The sequence below is a fragment of the Balaenoptera physalus genome (assembly GCF_965194825.1).
Source record: "Balaenoptera physalus genome assembly, chromosome: 6".
NCBI classification, from domain to species: domain Eukaryota; kingdom Metazoa; phylum Chordata; class Mammalia; order Artiodactyla; family Balaenopteridae; genus Balaenoptera; species Balaenoptera physalus.
The window spans coordinates 40,245,995-40,267,850 of record NC_138885.1 but is presented as its reverse complement, the minus strand read 5'-3'; the positions used below and the strand labels follow the sequence as shown (position 1 = coordinate 40,267,850).

Genomic DNA, 21,856 nt, shown 5'->3' with positions numbered 1-21,856 from the left:
TTTTTTATACAAATTGGTTAATTTGATAGTTAAAAGTTATTATTTATGAAATTTGTATTCTATATCTTTTAGATTGAAATTTTCTTTCTAATATTTATTTTTATTCCTTTCATTTTAATTTGCATGGATTTTCTATTTGTTAGAGATATAACCTTTTCATATTTTCTCTAGGTTTGGAAAAATTTCACCACTTATTATGTTTTATTTGTGTTTCACTAAACAGCTTAAAATTTGTCATTGCATGCAAAAGACATACTAGAGTCAAACTAAGCTGAATGTTGCAGCTATTATTATTTCTAAGGGATAGTAGTTCTCATTTTTAGTGTTCTTAATTTACATAGTATGTTAGTTCTTTTTTAGATGTGTTGTTCATTTAAAGTGGATTTATATCTATTTATTCTTTTAAATTATGATTCTCAAACTTCAAATAACTTTATATCTTGGTTCTTGTGAAGAGTTTTTTTTTCATAAGTAGAATTATTCTTCCAACTGGCAAATTTTAAAATTTTGAATGGAATATTTTACTAGATTGTGGGTGATACCAAATTACTCAGATTCTATAAAAGTTAAGGTTCTTTTTTCTTTGAAAAATTTTCAAGTGTTTTAAATTTATAGGAAAGTACAAAAAGGTATATAGAGAGTAACACAATGTAACTCTTTCTCAGCTCTGTCAAAACTGAACCTTTTTGCCATGTTTACTTCAATTTTTAATTTTTCATTTGTTTGAGAAGTAGAACTTTGTAGACAGAGCTGAGGCTTTCTGTGGTGCTGATCACTAGTTCCGTTCTCTTTTCCCTGGCCTCAGAGTTAGCAAGGATTCTCAGTTTGGTGTTTACATTGCCATACTTGTTTTTATACTTTAATATATGCGTACCCATAACAAAAACCTTATATAAATGCTGTCTATACTTGTTCTTCTGTAGCTTGATCTTTTTTGCCCAATATTATGTTTTAGACTTATCTGGGTTGATAGACGTTGCTGTGGTTCAGTGACTCTCAGAATGTGGTACCTGATCAGCAACTTCAGCATCACTTGGGAATTTGTTGGAAATAAAAATTCTCAGGCCAGGACTGGATACATTTGTGCAGTCCAGTGCAAAATGAAAATGCTAGAACCCTTGTTCAAACTGTTAATAATTTGGAGATGGTAGTGGCAGAGCGTTACACCAAGAGTGGTGCCCTTGTAAGCATGTTTGTGCATCCATGAGGCTAGCTCTGTTTCAGGCCTCATTCCAGACCTACTGAACAGAAACTCTGAGAGTAGGGCCTGGCAGTCTGTGTTCTAATAAGGCTTCCAGGTGATTCTTACGAATGTTTAAGTTTGAGATCATTTGTGTTAGTTCTCCTGGGCCGACATAACAAAATACCATAGACTGGGTGGTAGAAACAAATGAAATTCATTTTCTCACAGTTCTGGAGGCTGGGAATTCAAGATCAAGGTGTTGGCAGATTTGCTTTCTTTTGAGGTCTCCTTGGCTTGCAGGTGACCACCTTCTTGCTGGCCACCTTATATGCTCTGTCCTCACATGGTGGGTGGGTGTATATCTCTGGTGTCTCTTTGTGTACAAATTCCCTCTTCTTATAAGGACACTGGTCATATTGGATTAGGGCCCACCTTATTAGACTCATTTTAATTTAATCACCTCTTTAAAGGCCCTATCTCCAAATATAGTCACATTCTGAGGCACTGGAGGTTAGGGCTTCAAGATATGAATTTTGGAGAGATACAATTCAGCCCATAATACCACTGCTATAGTTCAGTGAATTTTAGAGCTGTATTATATTCAGTTTTATGATTATACCACCATTTATCTTCTTTGCTGTTGATGGACATTTAGATTATTTTCCATTTTTTCCCCACTATGTCAGTTCCACTATATCAGTTTCTTTTTCTTTATAATTGCTTTTTCAGTTTTTATTTATTTTTGATATGGTATCTTGGTAGACTTTAAGTGTCCTGATGTCAGTTGAATTGAAACAAACAAAAACAAAATCATGTCCTGGCTTTTGTTTAATAGAAGGCTGTACTCTATAAGCTGTTAATTTTGCTAGCATGTAATTTTAAATAGTGGTGTTTTTGCTTTATGAGACTGGATTTTCCTTGTAGTCCAGAACATGTGGTTTTGGACCATATTTTGAGTTAACTACACAAGCTACTATTTCCATATATGGGTGGGTCTGTCATAATGATACTAAATAAATAAGTTCCTTTCTCCGTTTGTAAATAAAAGAGAACAGTGACTCCATCATTGTGTATGTTCTGTCTTGAGTTTTCTTGACCTTTTGCAGCTCATTATTATCATCTGGGAATACACTGAATTCCTATTGCTGTTAACTTTTTATGCTGCTACAGTTTATTTGGGAAATAAAGTTATTTTACTAAAAGTTAGGCCTATTTTTTATCAAAAGATAAAGTTTTGTACCAGGGTAGGGCAACATTTTCTCTTGGTGCTGAGCTTGCGCATGTTAGTTATATAATTTATAATCTTATTCCCTTTATTTAAATTTTATTTCATTTATTAAAATTTTATTCCCTTTCCTCTTCCCCCACACCCCACCCTATAACTTCTAACAAATACATATTACATGTGTCATTGATAGTTTTAGAAATTTACTGGATTCATTGAGGGCCCATTGATATCTGGATTTAGACCGTGTGGTCGCCTCCCTAGCTTCTACCCTGCCAACCCTTTGGCTCTTTTCCAGCTTGTTAATTATATCTCCATTTAAAGCCTTGCTGTATCAAAGAGAGATAAACACCGTCTTCCTAACTGTCATTAGTTACTCTTTGGTGGCTGAACTTGTTGGACAAAAAGAAGCTTTAGGATGATACTAGATGAAACTTGTGTGGTCTGGGGCATTATCACCTGGGAGCTTGTTAGATTTGCAAATTCTCAGGCCCCACCTCAGACCTGCTGAATCAGATGCCTTCCCGGTGATTTCCTTCCTTTCATACAGTTCTCTTAGGACAATGTAGTCTGTATAACTTCTAACAGTGTGCTAGGGTTGATAGAGCAAATCTTATTGCTTGTCTATAGCTCTTTTTTTCCCTTGTGGTGGGGAGAAGTGAGAGATGGGCTAGGCTGAAAGAGTGTGAAGTGAGGGGATTCTGACCCTTTCACTGGCAAACATATATTGACCTTCAGGGATGGACTCTTCATTATCATTTCTTCCTTCATGTCTTTTCACTTCTTGTCAGCATTAGACTGCTAAATTTGTGTAACCTCTTGGTCTGCATTTGGTGTCCCTAATTTCAAAGTAAAACCGCTGGTTTATTGAATGTTTATGGATATAAGGCCCATGTCTGGCTCTTTAGAAGAGAAAAGGAAATACACGTTGTGGTCCCCACACATGTATTTGGGCATTTTAAGACTTGGGTTCAGATTCTGGCTCTGAATCTGGTGTAATCTTTGGCAGAGTTCTTAATCTCTCTGCATCTCATTTTCTTCTGTTGTAAAATGAAGGTAACACCTACTGTGTATTTCTTACTAGGATGTTCAGGGGATTAAATGAAGTAGTGTATATGAAGCACTTAAAGCATAATAGGCACTCAGTAAATGGTAGCTGGATGCTATTATCATTATAATCATCATCATCTAGTCATTTCTGTATTTGAACATCACACTTGACTCTACAGGGCATACTATATTAATGGTCTAGGTGACGCTTTTCAGGAATTGCTTTCCTGGCTGGGCGATGGTTCCATCACTGTGGATAATTTAATTAGCCCTTGCCTGCTGAGCACTGTGGCTGTGGCAGTCAGTAAGAGAAATGCGGTATAGAAAGAGCCAGGGCCTTGGCGTCAGACAGATCTTGATCTGTTATTACTCCAGCAGTCACTATTAGCTGTGCACCTTGGGCGAGTTGCTTAGCTTTTCTTCCTCCACTTTCTCATAAGTAAGAAAAGGATTGTAACAACTACCTTGAAGCATTATTATGAATGGGGTTGGGTGGGTGTTATTATTGTGTGGATTAAATGAGGATATATGGAAAGCGTATATAGTAAGTGGTCACATAGTAAGTTTGCAACAAATATTGCCTTGTTCCTTTCCCACCCTCCTCTTGACCCATTGCAGAATTTTAGTGTCTGACTTATCCCTAATATATGTTGAGATTTTTTCCACTTTTTACACTTAAGAGACCAAGAGGCTAGACTGAGAGGCTAAGTGACTTGCTTGCTTGATACTATTGGAACAGGAATAAGTTAACTAAATCAAGGTTATCTAAGAGTTCTTGATTCCTGGGCTGAAATATAGATTTTTGGGGGGTGTTTATAAAAATCATATTTTAAAAAATTGAGATAAAATATATATAACATAAAATTTACCATTTTCACCATTTTAAGTGTATAGATCAGTGGCACTAAGTACATTCACATTGTTATGCAACCATAGGCCTATATTTTAAAGCCTGGTTTTGGGAATGTATTTGAATATTTATTTCATGCGTTCCGTTTGGTTGGTCCATATATTGGAAAGGATTCTCTTAGTGGCAGATAACAGAATCATTATAGCTGGTTTAAGCAGAAGGGGATTTATTAAGTTGTAATAGTTTATAGGATCTTTGAGGAGTAGAGGAGCAGAGAGAATAGACTGTAGGCTGGGCTTATAGGAGCAGCTCCTGGAACCACACTTTTCACCTGGCTTGCTAAGGGAGCCACAGCCGTCTCGGGTCTCAGAGCCATGCTGCCCTGCTCAGGTTTGGAAGCTGGTGAGTGAGGAGTCTTGGCTTTTGCTGCTGGCCCCAGAAGAATCATTGTCTTGCCTGCCATCATTGCTGGATGGGCTGATCTGCCTGTCCTTGGTTGCTATCTTTCCTTGTTTCTTTCTCCTTTTGTTCTCCTAGGAGTGTTCCTCCTTGGGAAACCTAGGGCACATGCAGATCTCAAGTTGCAAGGGAGTCTAGCAAAAGTGCCCTTTAGTGTGTCAGTGTATTTGGAATCTGTATTTAATTTTTAAAATATAAGAACCCCTGTTATAGATAGCAGGGATTCTTAACTTGGTGGTTCATGGGAACCCTCTGAAATTATGTACAATATTATATATGCAATTGGGCCTTTTTTCGGAGAAGATCTATAGTTTTTATTAGAACTCCAGATGCTCTTGGGCCGTAGTAGAATGTTAATAACTAGCCAAAGGCAATGGGTCAGAGAAGATTGTTGGACTGGAGGGGCCAAGATGGATTCCTCTAGTATTAAGTTTATCTGTGATCATAGGGCTGTTAGGACTGAGCAGTGGGCAGACTTAGGGGTGGTGGTAGCAGTGCTCTTTCATAGATGAGGGCAGACCACGGGAGCTGTAATGGGAACTGGCCTAAGGTAGTGATAGACTAGGGTCATAATTCCATTTAGAATGTCTGACCTGTATGTGGATACTGGGAATCCAAAAACTGGACAAAGTCGAAGTCTGGGTCTGGGTCTGATGGAGCAGGTCAGATCTGAAGTCTAAGTAGGCAGGCCAACGTCATTGATGAGCAAGAAGGCTTAGGCAGAAATGACACACTCGTATGCAAGCAAGGCCTAAAGGAATGGGTCAACAGTTGCTTTGAAGCTCCCCATCATTGTGAGTTTTCCCATAGAGGCTGGGTCATCATCTACCTGATTAGAATGCTACATGAAGCCTTCCTGCATTTAGTGGAAGGAAGCACGGATGATCCACAGATTCCTGCCCACTCTAGAATTCTATGATTTCAAATGCAGTAATTCATCCTTCAACAAATAGGGTGCCCTCCAGTTGCTTATGTCAATGTTAGAAGTTCATCCCTGTAGGCTCAGCTATTGTGTTCTAGAGTTGGTATGTTTTCTAGGCTTGATCTCTCCCTAGAAGATCGGTCCTTTTGACGACTTCTCCAGGCCTTCTCAGCTTAGGCCCTTTTCCCTCCTCTGCGTGGTGGTGTTGATTGGGGCTTTTGAGCCCTGAGATAATGGTCAGACGGTCCTGTGAAAGATTTGTACTTGAACTACCATCCCTGCCTCCTGTTTGCTATTTGTTGTCATCACAGCTCAAAGGAGACTAGAATTCATCATACCCCTTTGTTCTTAGGCTGACTTATTAAAAGGAGTCTTGTCCCCAGAGGATTTACTAATTGAGGTCGTGTTGAAACATCTTAGAGAGGGTCCCCTAGAGAAGTTTTCTGGAAAAAATTGAGAAATGCATTTATCTTGATCTAACTGAGCATTTCCTATAATAGCAGGATTAAAAAAAAAAACTTTTTGTTAAATAATTTCAGCATTCATGTTTTATGAGAAAACTTTACATATGGTGAAATTACCCATACATGTGATGAAAGTGTTTTAGTTTCCTGAAATAGAGAGGCACATGAACACCGGATCATTTATCACTTTAGTAGGTTTGTAAAATTTCTATTCGTTGCTTCAGTGTTCCATTGTTTTCCCTTCCTTTTTGGATCTTTTTATAATTATTACTAGTAACTCTGACAGTCATTATTTTCTACCAGTTAGATATTTGACTTGATCATTTTAACAATATAAAAGGATAATGCTACGGTTACAGTTTCTTGACGGCATACTGTTGTCAGATCTCGGAACCTTCTATATGTCTATATAGCTAGCATGGGCATTTTAAAGTTTACAGAATCAAGTAGTGGAATTGTAGTTTTAATGCAGGTTTCTGTGCTCCGAAATATATATGTATCTATGTACACACACATAGATGTAATGTAGATTTTTACTTGCCTCAGTCTTAAAGTTTGCATTTGTAACAGTTTTGGTGGTATGGTTTGCCTTGTGAAGAACCAAGAGGCCTGCTACTATGTCAGTAAAACTGTCTCATAGGTATGACTGAAACAGTTTTATTAGCAACATATGGGGCATGAAGGAGCCACAGAGGGGAGTTTGGAGTGTGAGGGTGCTGGTCTGTTTTTTTTTTGCATGTAATTATATGAGTCTTCATGCATGGTGTTATTTGCTGCTGCCTAGGGAATACAGAAAAATAACTTCTAACGTGGTAAAACAACAACAAAAAAAATCAGAATAAATTATAATTGTTGAGTGTATAGGGAATTATTTGGGTGAAAGATACATTTTTTTCCAACCTAAATTTTGTTTGGTCTTTTACATTTTATCAGTCTTTTAAATTAAAACCCAATTTCTTTTTTTTTTTTTAATGCTTCAGTGAATATGGGGATGAATATATCTTTTTTTGTTATTTATCATTTGTTATTTTATTTATTTATTTATTTATTTATTTATTGGCTGCATTGGGTCTTCGTTGCTGCGCGCGGGCTTTCTCTAGTTGCGGCGAGCAGGGGCTACTCTTCGTTGTGGTGCCTGGGCTTCTCATTGCGGTGGCTTCTCTTGTTGCGGAGCACGGGCTCTAGGCGTGCAGGCTCAGTAGTTGTGGGTCGCGGGCTCTAGAGCGCAGGCTCAGTAGTTGTGGCGCATGGGCTTAGTTGCTCCCTGGCATGTGGAACCTTCCTGGACCGGGGCTCAAACTCATGTCTCCTGCATTGGCAGGCGAATTCTTAACCACGGTGCCACCAGGGAAGTCCAAAATCCAATTTTTCAATAATTTGAATTTTTGGATCATCTTTACATAATAGACGCCTAGCTGAATTTCATAAATGGGGAAGAAATTTGTTTCTTTTTCCCTATTCTGACGGTGTATGGTTTTGTTTAAATAGTTTTACTAAATATTTATTAATTTTCTTTAGAGATATTTGTAGCTTTTAAATGATTCGAGTATGCTGATTACTAGATGCTACACAGAAGGCAATATCAGACACAGCCTGTGGGCTTATGGAGTTTAATTCTATAAAAGTAATCATATGTAGATGATGTTTAAATAGTCAATGATAGGAATGATAGACACACATGTCAGCAAAGTGGTTACCTCTGGGAAAGAGGGAGGGAAGTGGGATTAGGGAGGGGAACAGAGAAGCTTCAATTGTTAAGTTGTTTTTTTTTTTTTTTAGCCAAGATTTATAGGTTGTCAGAGATTTTGAAATCAGAGATTCAAGTTGGGGCAAAGTAGTGGAATAGTTGGTTTCATCTTCCTTTCTTCCAGTTATTTCCTGGCTTGTTCTGTACAGTTTCTTAAAGGTAGGCAGGTAAATTGGAAGAGATTAAGGGAAAAGCTAGGGGTTAGGGGGTTAGAGGGTCGTAGATTCTGGAAAAAGCCCTGCAGAAAAAGGTATTGAAATGTTTTTCAAACTTCATCCCAGTTCTGCTCACTTCCTCCAGACTTAGGTTAAATGTAGGCATTTATATTATTGTCTACTCTGAAATACTTATATTTTTTACAGGTGATTTCTCAGTCTTTATGTTGGAAAGTTACTCAGGCAAAATTTCTTTACTCTAGGATTACATTTGGTCCTAAAACTGGTTTCAGAGAGACCTACGCCTCTGAAATGGATTAATTCTTAAACTGATTAATCTCAAAATGACTAGTCTGTTTCCTTCTGTATGCTGGAAAAATAATATCGAAAGCCAAGCTGTTCAATATTTAGATTGCAGTGATTAAGAAAGCAGCATGGATTATATGTTTATTTCTAGAGTGTGAGCAAATAGGGTCACACTTCAAGTGCTTTTCAAATGCTCGTGACTACTGACTGTCCTGTTTTATGACAGGATGATTTTATCTAAGAGCTATTTTCATGGAGTTTATTTGCAGAATGGAAGACCTCTGCTTGAAAATGTAAGGAAAATCTTTACACTCATTCTCCCTTTGAAAATCAGGTTGAAAGGTTTGTCTATCCTATGAAGAAAAAGAAGTACAGTTGAATAGTTTTGTTCTACCTGGAGAACGATACTTAATAGGAATTAGAGTTGTACATTTACTGGGGGTGATTTCAGACATATAAGAAGAAAAAATATTGAGTACTTGCAATATTTTTTTTTAGAGAATGTGAACTCTGCTAAATGAAATATAAATTAATCGTAATAATCTTAAATTTATCATTTATTTAAGCCTCTCTTTCCTACCATATCTTTAAAAGAGCAGCTGAGAAATATATTTTATCTGATTTGAATTTAATTGCTATTATTTTTTCCTGGGTAAGCTGCCTTATGAACAATGTAGAAGACCTAACTGGCTGAATAATCAAGATTTCACTTTATTGACATTTACTACTAAATATGTTTATTAAAGTTCAAAGAATAATTGAAATAACAAAGTAGTATTATTAAAGTTTGTTAAGCATAAAGATAATATGTGAATTAATTAAAATAATCCATCTATACTATAAAATAATGATTAATGGATTGTTGCCTTATATTTGTGAAGCTCTGTGTGTATATGTGTATTGTTATATTTCTCCATAAATGTAATTATTTATATTTCTTACATATGCTGTTTCATTTTATCGTCACAATGGTTTTGGAAGTAGGTAGGGTAGGTGAGATTTCTCTTTACTAAATGAGGAAAACTGAGTAGTTTAGTAATTAAATCATTTTTTCATGGGTAGGGCTGCACTAAAATTAGGGCGCCTGACTTCTGGTTTAGTGCTCTTTCCCACTAGACCTTAGTCAGAATCAGGGAAATTTGGATTTTTCTGGCCCACTGATTCTTTGCTTTGGTCATTTTGTTTTGGTATGTTTCATTAGAATTTTTCCATCCCTTAGAAAGCAAAAAAGAACCAATTGTATAAAATCAGTTTTTTGTAATTAGTACTTTTGACTGTAGATTTGAGGGTGAGAAGGATAAAACTTGACCCAAATGACATTTTTTGATTGTATCTCTATTAATCTGGTGCAACATTTTATTATTTAAAAAGAAATTAAGAATTAACTTGATATCATCTGTACTTTTGATATTACAGCAAAGTCTTGGTGATTGAGATGCAAGCAGACCTGTCTTCCTCCTTCCCTTGTTTTTTTTAAAAAAAAGTTTAAATTTTAAAAATTAAGATATAATTGACATATATTAGTTTCAGGTTACAACATAATGATTTGATATATGTGTATATTGCAAAATGATCACCACAATATGTTTAGTTAGCATCTATCACCACACAATTACACATTCTTTTTTCTTGTGATGTGAACTTTTAAGATATACTCTCTTAGCAACTTTCAAATATTCAATACAGTATTATTAACTGTAGTTGCCATGATGTTCATTACTTTCCCATTACATTGGTTTAATAACTGGAAGTTCGTACCACTTGACCACCTTCACCCTTCACCTATTTCTCCTACACTCTACTCCCCCACCCCATAACGACCAATCTGTTCTCTGTATCCATGAATTTTTTTCTTTTGTCTTGTTTGTTTTGTTTTGCAATTCCACATATAAGTGAGATCATATGGTATTTGTCTTTATCTGTCTGAGTTATTTCACTTAGCATAATGTCCTCAAGTTTCTTTTATATTGTCACAAGTGGCAAGATTTCTTCTTTTTTAATGGTGGAATAATATTCCCTTGTATATATATATATATATATATATATATATATATATATATATACCACATTTCCTTTATTTATTCATCCATTGATGGACACTTAGGTGGTTTCCATGTCTTGGCTATTGTCAATAATGCTGTGATGAACATGGGGGTTTAGATACCTTTTTGAGTTAGTGTTTTTGTTTCTTTGCATAAATATTTAAAACTGGAATTGCTGGATCATGTGGTAGTTCTGTTTTTAATGTTTTGATGATGACTGATGTTGAGCACTTTTCATGTGCCTGTTAGCCATCTGTATGTCTTCTTTGGAAAATGTCTGTTTGGATCTTCTGCCCATTTTAAAGTTTTTAAATTAGATTTGTTGTTATTGAGTTATATGAGTTATATATTTTTGGATATTAACCCCTTATCAGATATATGATTTGCAAATATTTTCTGTAGGTTGTCTTTTCATTATTTTGATGGTTTCCTTTGTTGTGCAGAAACTTTTTAGTTTGATATAGTCCCATCTATTTATTTTTGCCTTTGTTGCCTTTGCTTTCGGTGTCAAATACAACAAATCCATCATCAAGACCAATGTCAACAAGCTTGTTTCTTGTGTTTTCTTCTAGGAGTTTTACAGTTTTACGTCCTATGTTTAAGTCTTTAATCCATTTTGAGTTAATTTTTGTGTATGGTGTAAGATAGAGGTCCAGTTTCATTCTTTGCATGTGGCTGTCCAGTTTTCCCAACACTATTTATTGAAGAGACTGTCCTTTCCCCATTGTATATTCTTGGCTTCTTTGTTGTAAATCAATTGACCATGTATGTGTAGGTTTATTTCTGGGCTCTCTATTCGGTTCCATTGATTTCTGTGTCTGTTTTTATGCCAATATCATACCGTTTTGATTACTATAGCTTTGTAATATAGTTTGAAGTCATGAAGCATGGTGCCTCCAGCCTTGTTCTTTTTTTCTCAAGATCGCTTTGGCTATTCATGGTCTTTTGTGATTCCATGCAAATTTTCGGATTGTTTGTTTTATTCTTCTCTTCCCTTTTGAAGACCTGCCTCAAGCTTGATGTTGGGAGCCTCATGATTCCTGAAAGAATTTTACTTATTTTCTCCCATTATGTTTTTTTATAATGATTATTATTTTTAACTGATCTTTTTGAATGTATTATACTTTTAAATGGAATTAAACGCAAGTGAGTACTTATGTAAAGCAAATATCTGTTAGTGTATATTATGAATGAAACCACAAAAAGACATTTGTATGTCTTACTTAGATAAACATAGGATTAAGAAATGGAAATTTGGGGCATTAGAAAGGAATATTTACTTGTCACATACAACATAGTAATGTTATTAACTATCCTTTTTAGTAATATGTAATTTATTCACACAAAGGATACTGTGACTTGCCTGTAGTAGTTAATATAACTTAGTTATCAAAATGCCTTGTTTAGGGTATGTGAATTAATTGTAATCAAAAGTTTAAATCACTATTAGGGCTAAGTCTTTTTTTTCTTTTTTTGTCCTTCAGTTGCAGCAAAATCTAACTTCCATGTGTTTCGCTACTTTTATATGTCTTTTGGGAGATTTTGAAAAACCGAAGTCTTCTTTCTCCTGTGAAAGTGTTAAAAATCCTAAGAAGCTTTCCTGAGATAAAGTTTGTCCCCTTTCAGTTATTAAATGTGCTTTCCTCTTATCTGTGAATTTCACCTTCAGTTTACTGGCAACTGCTTTTTCGTGTTAGGATCATTGAATTATGATTAACTCCTTGCAATCTGGCGTTGGTCCCACCTCTGTACTGGAACTGCACTCTTGAAGGTCACTGGTGACCACATTCTAGCCATCTGTAGAATTTTTCCCTCAGTTCTCAATCTCCTTGACATTATAATGCCATATGACCTCGGCTTTTCAGTTACATGAGCACTCTATTTTGGATTTCTGCTTTGAACTCTCTGCTGCCCACGCTTCTTCCTGTAATACCTGTCTTTTCTTTGTGGGGTGGGTTTTGACCTTGTCCTTTGCTAGGTATTTACTTATTGCATTTTGAATCTTATCACTTTAGTGCTTCTTGCTTTGCATTGTGTCATAGATAAATCATCATTTCTCATAACTCTCACTGTGATGGATATTGCTGGCAATTCTCAGAGCTTCATTTCACATCATTGCCCATCACCCAAACTCTCGTCCTGTACTCCCATCTGCTTTTAGGTAGATGTCCTTTTGCCTCAGAACAGATCTTTCTCAAGTCATCTCCTTCAGACTCTCTTCTTCTCTGAATTTCTGAGTTTCTTTTAAAGACACATTCTCTTAATACCTTGACATTTTAAATTTGGTGTCACTTATCTCCCAATGTCTCTTATGTTCTTGAGTCTTTCTTGAAAATATTTCGTAAATTTGTCCTGTGCGCTTCATTCCCTCATCTTCCCCAAAGTACTTCATAGAGTGTGAAACACTTCCAAATGTATTTTTTTTTAATTTAAAATAGCCACATAACACATTTATGAAATAGGAAAGGTAGAGTTTATTATTCCAATTTGCAGGTCAGGAAATTCGTAGTGAGAGAAGTGACTTGTCTGAGATATCATTACTGGTTAAGGTGAGAGCTATTACTAAAGCCAAGCTAATGTGATTTTAAGTCTATATCTGTGCCCAAATCAAGTGACTATTGTAACTTCCTACTAATGATCTTTCAGCTTCCACTTCTCTCCTTTAATTCACTTTACTTGCAATGCTACATTAATGTCTATAAAACCAATCAAGGTAGCAGCTATTAGAGATTGATACAGTGTCTCAGTCACTGTGCTAGATAATATTGTTTAATCCTCAGAACTGCTGTGCAAGGTAGATATTGTTATCCATATTTTATAGATAAATAAATTGAGGCTTACAGGAGTTAAAGAAGCTGCTAGTCATTTTGTGTGATGGGATCAGGGTGGGGTGGAGATTGAAACTCTGGCTCCCAAGCTCTGGTTCTGTTTACAACCACATTATGCCCTTTATCAAATTCTTGATGTTACTCTTCTTCCTAAGAACTTACTGTGTATTCCTTTTGCCTTCTTAACCCCATTTGTACCCCTTTATCAACCCTTCCAGACCCTCAATAATTTGTTGGTAAGTTTCTTTTCTATTTATTTTCGCCAGTAACCCTCCTCAGTGAATCCTCTGCTCTTGACCTTGTTCTCATCTCACACAGACCTTATCTAGTCTCACTTTAACTCATGCTGTTTACTCCCTGTGTAGAATAATTTCACCTCCACCTCTTTACTTATCCATAGCCAGCTCTTTACCTTTTCCTCATTCTAACATTTAGTAAGCACTTAAAGCATGCATGGTGCTATGATAGCAGCTGCTAATATAGATGAATGCATGGGCCTTGTTGGGGAGATGAGCAGGGAATGGGAGGAGCCAGACTGGATTCCCCACTCTGATTTGAGAGCCCTAGCAGAGGGAGGTGTGCATGGGTTGCTATGGCAGCACTCAAGAGGATGTGATTAATTTTATGTGAGTTGTTGGGGAAGACAGGACTGAAGAACTGACCTTTGGGCTATAGCCTTACAGGAGGAGGGGGAGTTCTCCAGGTGGAGAAGGGAAGGGAGGTGGGCTTTGTGGAAAGAGGAAATATTGTATGAATAGAGGAATAAAATCACAAGTGTGTATGCCATATGTTGGAGTGTGAACATTAAAAGTTGCAGGGCTATGCAAGTGGTGTGTTGTCACCAATGGGCCTCAAGTGACTGGCCTTCCCTTCATGGAGTCATTGGTCAGGGGTCTGGTGTTTGACCTTATACTTTCAGACACCTGGTATGCTGGACCCACTGAGAGTGGACCTCTCTCAGGAGCAGGGCCACGTTAGCCATACTCTTAGAAACTGATATACAGATATCTATATCTATATGTTTGTGTCTTTGTCAATTGATTAATTTCCAATGAGGGATACAACTGTCAAGCAGATTGGATTGCTTGATTTGGCAGATCAGTTCATTGTCTCCCTGTAGGCAGGCTTCTTGGGAAGCCAAGTTGTTAATATGGAGGTCAATTGATGATTGAGAAATACAGCTGTCAAGTTGACCCAGCATTTCTGACGAGCGTGCTCTCTCTCTTCTGCCAAGATACATGGGAACCATGTTGCCACAGACCACCTGGTGAGCATGCTAGAGAACCTGGAGGGATATTTGTTTGAAGAAGTATCTCTCAGCTGAGTTAGCTTAAGGCTATCTTACCCACTCTAGGAAGAGCATTGCCAAGGAAACCAGATTATTCTAGTCAACTCAGCCAAGACTTCCTCTCCTGTGGCTTAGTTTGATCTTGTGAACATTTGCCTAGATGGCTTTTCTGATTCCTTTGCTGACCAGTCCTCCCCTTTTCTCCTTTTTTTTTTTTTTTTCATGCTTTCTCCCTTTAGATATGTTGAGACATTCTGTCAAATTACAGAGAAGTCTTAAGAGCTGGAGAAACAGAGGGATTTTCATATCTCTGTTTTGATTTATCTTGTTTTTATTTTAAATCACATTTTCGTATTTTCAGTCACTTGGGACCAAAATCAGGGAATGGTGAATAGCACCCTGAAGCCAAGAGTGTGAGATATATGGTGGTGGGATGTTGGAGATGAGGCTCGAAAGGAAAGTTGGGACCAGATTGTGAAGGGTCTTGGATGCCATACTAAAGAGTTTGAATTTCAAAGTCCTCTCAATTCAGTTCTTTGCTCTGTGAATTCTTTTTTTCTCCCAATGTCGTCTTTCAATTTAAAATTTTTTATTATCTTTATCAAACAGTTAATATCTTACTATAGAGCATATGATAATGGCTCTTTCTAAGAGATCTTAAGATTTTTAAGAGATCTTACTTAGACCCCTTACGTTTTGACAGATAAATATTAGGTGATATTATCTGCAGTTTAAATGTGAGGTGCTTGAGAGCTTAAGTTCTGCTTCGGACTCCCATTGTGCTTCTTAATTCAAGCTATTTCCACAACTTCCTCTCTTATCCCCCAGTTTTTAAGACAGGTATTACTTTTTATCTTATCACGTAATGGTTCTTTTTTATCTTATTATGTAATGTTTTTATCATGGTGATTATGTACATGAATAGCTCTCTTATTAATTAATTATCATGTATCTGTCTCTTTTCTCAGTAGGCAGCTTACCAGTTCCTTATATTTAGGTGGACCTCATACTTACTCCTTTTGCATCTTATAATACCTAGCCCAGTTGAATTTAAAGCAGTACTTAGACAATAGAATACTATTTTAGAGCCAGAAGGTATGTTAATCTAGTTCAGTACTGCCATTTTCTACATGAGGAAACGGAGATCCAGGGCTGCTGTAATTTGCCAGAGCACGACTAGTAGAGCCATGGCCAGAACCCAGATGTCGTCATGTCTGTTCCAGCCACCTTTGCACCATACTACACTTGTTCCCTATTTGGCTGAGAGATGTATTCCAGAAGGATGAAAGGGAACCTCAAAGATCACTGTATCAACGTACAGACTCCAAAACCACTATTTAAAAACTTAATTTAGCAGCTTTTCTTGTTAGTGCTTGGAAGAGTATAGTTTTGAATGTTTTAGATCTAACTGTGTTATATAGGAAACCACATAAGAGGCACATAGGGAAAGGAGCTCACATATTGAACTCTTTCTGTGTTCCTGCCAAGCAATGTACAGGTGCTTTACACTCATCACGTCAACTATTTATTGTGACAGTCCTGTGAACTGTTATCCACATCTTGCAGTGAGCAAACTGAGACTCACAGAGGTGAAACAATCTTGCAAGTAGAACTAGAAGATGTGGGCTGTGAGTCCAGGCCTACATGACTACAATGACTGTGCTCTTACAATTATGCTTCATTGTTACAGCCCTCGGCCAAAGCCAAGAATAGCAGCTATAGCAGCAGGTACCACACCTGACTTTCTAATGAGGGGAAGTCCAGCAGCCATTCCCCATTGTCTGTGGCAGGAGGTGATTGTTGGTGCCTGAGCTGGGTGGCAGTGTCTGACTCACTAAGTAATCTCACATTTTCTAACCATGGTTTGTGGCTCATATTTGTGACCTTTTCTATATGTATCTTATGTCATTGTTCCCTTTTCCATTCTGTGGGAGAACAGCACCATGTTATAAGCCCACATGTCTCATTCTTGCTTCTACCTAAGCCTCACTTTCCATCTTGTTAATGCTCCTCCTTTCTTTCCTTTTTCTCTCCACTCTTAACTCTTGGTGTGGAGAGAAAATTAGATGTGCTTGTTTCAAAGGTACTTGAATGGATGAACTTCATTTCCACCCCTGCTGAATTCTTCTGTGTTGGTATGAAGAATAATGGGACAAAAAAAATAAAAAGAAGGTGATGCATAATCACATTATTTGTCTTCTAGCAAAACATTTTTTCAGAATAGCAAGATATATGCAATTCATAACTTATATAAAGTTCATCATTCATATTTATAAAATCTGTGTTTTGGTGCTAGATGCAATTACTTCAAGTTTCAAAGAATTATTTAAAAATGCTTTTGTAGCCAGTGGGAAGCAACCGCATAGCACAGGGAGATCAGCTCTGTGCTTTGTGACCACCTGGAGGGGTGGGATAGGGAGGGTGGGAGGGAGGGAGATGCAAGAGGGAAGAGATATGGGAACATATGTATATGTATAAATGATTCACTTTGTTATAAAGCAGAAACTAACACACCATTGTAAAGCAATTATACTCCAATAAAGATGTTAAAAAAAAAAAAGATTGAGTAAACCAACTTCAATATTAATAATAAAAAAAAATGCTTTTGAATCATCTCCCTAAGAGCTTTCAACACGGTATAAATAGTACACTTTTTAACATTTCCTTTTGTATACCTGCAGTTTGCATCATCTTTGAGATAGTTTACCACATTTTTTTGCAAGGCACATGTGAAGACTCAGCCAACAAATGTCATTATATATGTGGGTTTCAAAAAGCAAATGGGGAAAGTTTTGTTTAACCTTTTCAAAGAGTTGTTATCTGGGCTTTCCCCCATTTCAGAGCAAAACCAGATGTAAACCAAGGATGTGAACCAGTGTACATATTTTTGAATATATACCTCCTTTTAGGTTTTGCCAGTGATCATTTTTGTTAAAATATTACCACCTCCCCGCTAGGAATTTAGAATGTTTCTGGTAAATAGTTCACTATAATCTGGTGATTTCCATCACTTTGCTTGTCCAGTTAAATTCTTATGGATTGTTTCTTAAAAAGAACACCACCATTGTGAGATGAGGAATTGGAGCCGTGGCATTTGATTAAATGTGTTCATGGGGGAAAATATGCTAAGAAGGCATTAGAATTTCTCCTTTATGCCAAAAAGTGCATTAGACTGGTAGACTGTACAGAGGGAGGTGACTCAAGGGAATATCCTGAGGTGGAAGGTATTGGATAATAAGAACACCGAGTGAGAGAGAATAGTTTTTCTTAGCATGGGAAGTATAGTCCCTTTTCTAAGTAGAAGGGCTCAAACCCTAAGCCACTGTGTTGAGATGGCATTTTTATTTATTTAGATTTTCCTTTCTGTTTAATTAAAGATTGGAATTAAGATGATCCTGTTTTTTGTTTATTTATTTTCTAAAAATCCCTTATCTTCTATTTTGCAAAAAAAAAAAATCCACTAAGAATGAATTAAAATTTTGTTAATGGCATTTGTGTTGTGTTTATTCTTTCAGGTTTTAAATTTCATATGATCAGTGCCTTTTACTAGAACATTACATGCTTTAGATATGCTTTATAATTATCTAGTACAAACTGTCTCTTATTAAGTATTTGATGGCACGTAAGACGTTTAAGACAATTTCATGTCCTACTTCTTCTACATAGTGGATACTAGACAGTACTTCTTCCGCATAGTGGATACTAGACAGCTACTGGTTGAATAAATTAGGGAATAAATAACTGAATGAGTATAGAAATATGTGGGGGCATGTATGATTTTCTTTTCTGAGTCAGATTCATGATTTCTATGATGTTGCCTTACCAAATTCTTAAAACACAGGTTTTCATTAAATGATTTAGGTACTCACTATATAAAAACTCACTATTAAAAAATAAGGGTGAATAAATTTAAAAATAACTAATTCTACAAATAAATAATTATTATAATTTGGAACATCATTTCAGACAGTTTTTTTCTCCTTCTATGCACACAAAACCACCCCCCAACACACACATGCCCACATACATACATAGATTTATAGATGGAGAAATAAGAGATAAATTATAAGGATAGGATCATCCTACATACTACTTTCACTTAAATAAAAGTAATATTACTTGATTTTTACAAAAGTAAAAGAAATTAAAAACAAAAGGAGTTACAGTAGTTGAGATGATCCCTTATAATAAGAAATATCTGATTTCACTAAAGTAGAAAAAAATTATGAAAAATGGTAACAGATCAGGATCATTATATTTTAAAAATTAACTATATATGTTATTGTATCAGTTTATTTCCTGCAATGAAAAGTAAGAAATTAACATATTTCCCTTTTCCTACCTCCTAATTCTTATTACTTATATTAAATTTGTACCTTGTCAAGTTGTGTAACACTTGCATTCTGTTTTGTAACTAATTTTCAGTTATTTAGTCTTAGTTTTGTATTTAACAGTATTCAGTGCTTACTTCCTGGTCTTTTTTTTAAACAACAGATGGTCTTCAGAAGTGGTCCTTAAGAAAATTCCATTCTCGGGGACTGATGCCCCTAAACAAGTACCACATTTTTTTTCTTTTTTTAAGGAGAATATATTTCTTTGGTCAGTAGGTGGAGAAACTGAATCCTGCAGGGTAAAATCAAGTTTTGGTTCATACAACTTGATTATAAAATAATAGTTTGCTTATTTAGCTTAAGTGTAGTCCTTGAAATATAAGAGTGTTATTTTCTTTTTCTTTTCTTTCTTAATTTTCTTTTTTGTTTTTTGAAGAATTTGATGTGTAGGTCAAGTAGCAAAAACTGTATAGAAATAGACTATATGAAATTGAAGTAGAAATTGAATGTTAGGGTCACTTTAAAAAGTTCATATAGGCCACTGCATATGACACAGCCCTAGAATAGTAAATAGCCTTTAATGTTACAGAGTTAGTGAAGGTGGTGCCTGCCATTAGGAAGGAAAATAGAAACAGAACTATGGAGCCAGAAAAGCGTACATTGGGCTAAAAGAATACCTATTGGTTCAGTGCTATTGAGGAAGAGAGCTCCTAATAGGAAATCAACTCTGTAGGCATCCTGGGGTCAGAATGCAAATGGTTTTGAAAATCTAACTGGTTTAGAATTCACTCCGTAGGAAATGAGGAGTAAATGATGGCGTTTTTAATGTTTATTTTTATTTTTATTTATTTTTAATTGAAAGATTCTTTAAATTCTATAGTGCTTTACAATTTTCAAGAGCTTCACACACATGATTTCACATTATCCCATAATAACCCTTTTGCCCCCCCTACCCCTTTACTGCCCCTTGTTATTTTCTTTTAGTTGTGTACTTTTAAAAGATTGATGGATTATTTGTGCCTGAAAAGTAAAACCCTGGGTCACTCTCAAAAAGAGTTAGTACTAAATCCAGTTGGTTCTATAGAAGCAGAGGTCCAGTGGGCATCTCCCAGGGCATTCTGAGGCTGTCGCCCATGTCACTTCTGCTATACTTGCTGAGATTGCTGACTGAAGTTCTATTTCTGGAAGACCAGAAATGGAAGGACCCCGTTTCTTCGGGGTACCTATTAGAACAATTTTCCCTGGTTTTCTCCTATTAGCGTATGTTGTACCTTCTTATTCTCCTTTTCTTGCACTTGAAAATGGGAGATAGCATTAAAGCAGCATTGTATTTTAATCATACTCTGTGAATATGGCTTTTCTCTGTAAAGACCCATTCATTCAGAGGACAAAGAACCTGTTCTATCTCTATTCTGTAAAAATAAATATAGTCTATTTACATCCACACATTTCTCCATGTCTTTCTTCTTTAATTCTTTATTTTGATTCATTTTTTGGCTGGCTTAATTTGGTTATCAGGTGTTTTGTTTTGTTTTGTTTTTTAGGTTTTTTTTTTTGGTTGCATCTAAGCCTATCTATATCTGTTTATATATCTACCTATATGTATAAATATTTTTTCAAGAAGAGCTCATGGTTGCTGAATTTCTTGAGTAATTGAATGCTTGAAAGTGTTTGTAGGTTGCTTTTGTGCTTTATGGACAATTTGGCTGGGCATCACATAATTGGGTGTTTTATCTTTCCCTTAGAACTCTGAAGACATTGCCCTATCATCTCCAGGTAATTGCTGCTATAGAAAAGTCTAAGGCCACTCTTGGTTTTTCTGCCTTTTTACTGACATAATTTATATTTATTTCCTCTTTCTTAAATTCTGTAACCTCATGAGGAGATGTCTTAGTATTAATTGTTTTGAATCCAGTTTTTCTGGAACGTTTTCTTTTTTAAGTATTTTATCCCACCCCCAGCGACACAACCCCCAAGAGAAGGTTTTCTTTTATTATATTGCTTTTTTTTTCTGTTTCATTTGTTCTGGTTTCTTTTGCAAGAATGCCAAGTGTGTATTGGCTAGATCTCTTTCATCTTCTATATTGATTATCTCATCTCATCTCTTATATATCTTTCAAACCTTTTCATTTTGTGTGCTTTTTTAATGCCCATCCTCTCTTTTTCTGACTGTTTCAGTATTGCATGTTGTGTTTTTTTTTTGTTGCTTATTTTGTGGCTTTAATCTATGTTTTTTTTTTTTCTCTCAATCTCCAGCTTCTTTAGCCTTACAGTTTGCTTTTTTATCTCTTAATTTTCTTATCTTCTCTTAGATATTTCATACTTTTCTTTGAGTAGCTCATATTCTCTGTAATTTAAACTGTGGAAAATTGTTTGTGAGTAATTCCTCTGTTTCGTAAAACATTATCTTTTTCATCTGCCATTTGCTTATATCCTTCCACTCCAATCCTCAGTAGTTCTGTGTAAATTTTTTGTTGATTCCTTTCTAGTTCATACTCATTTTTGGATGGGCTTAATTCCTTTAAAAACAGGTATTACCTGAAAAAAGTATGAGGTCAGATGCAAGTATTGAGTAGTAGGGAGAGGGGATAAATGACATCAGTTTGCACTTACATATGGAGATTTTTAACTTAAACACTTCTTCATCCAAGATGGTTCCTTTGATCTGGGGACATGGCTCACCTCAGTTTGCAGTGCTGTGAAGGTCACTGTGACTTTGAGTTCCTGTGAGTCATAGGAGTGGTTTGGTGATAACTCCTTCCCATTTGTCTCTTTCCTCCCATTTGGCACTATCTCTGAGCTTGGAAACTAGTCATTGACAATGAAAATATGTTGATGTTTCCTCTGTCCTTCTGTGGTGTAGACCATGATTTTCTGGAGAAACCTCTTTTATTTTCTCCTAGGTAGATGCTTAAACATCATTGCTCTAATCAGAGTTTCCTTGAATGGGGTTTAGAACTGTTCCAACTTTAGGGAAGTCTTTATCCTGCCTGAGATCTGAGGGGG

The 21,856-nt window shown here is 36.1% G+C and overlaps 1 protein-coding gene across 3 annotated transcripts in view; it reads left to right on the top strand.

The window, feature by feature from the left end:
* GTDC1 (glycosyltransferase like domain containing 1) overlaps positions 1-21,856 on the top strand; it is a 392,967-nt gene that overhangs the window by 7,387 nt on the left and 363,724 nt on the right. The window lies entirely within an intron of this gene.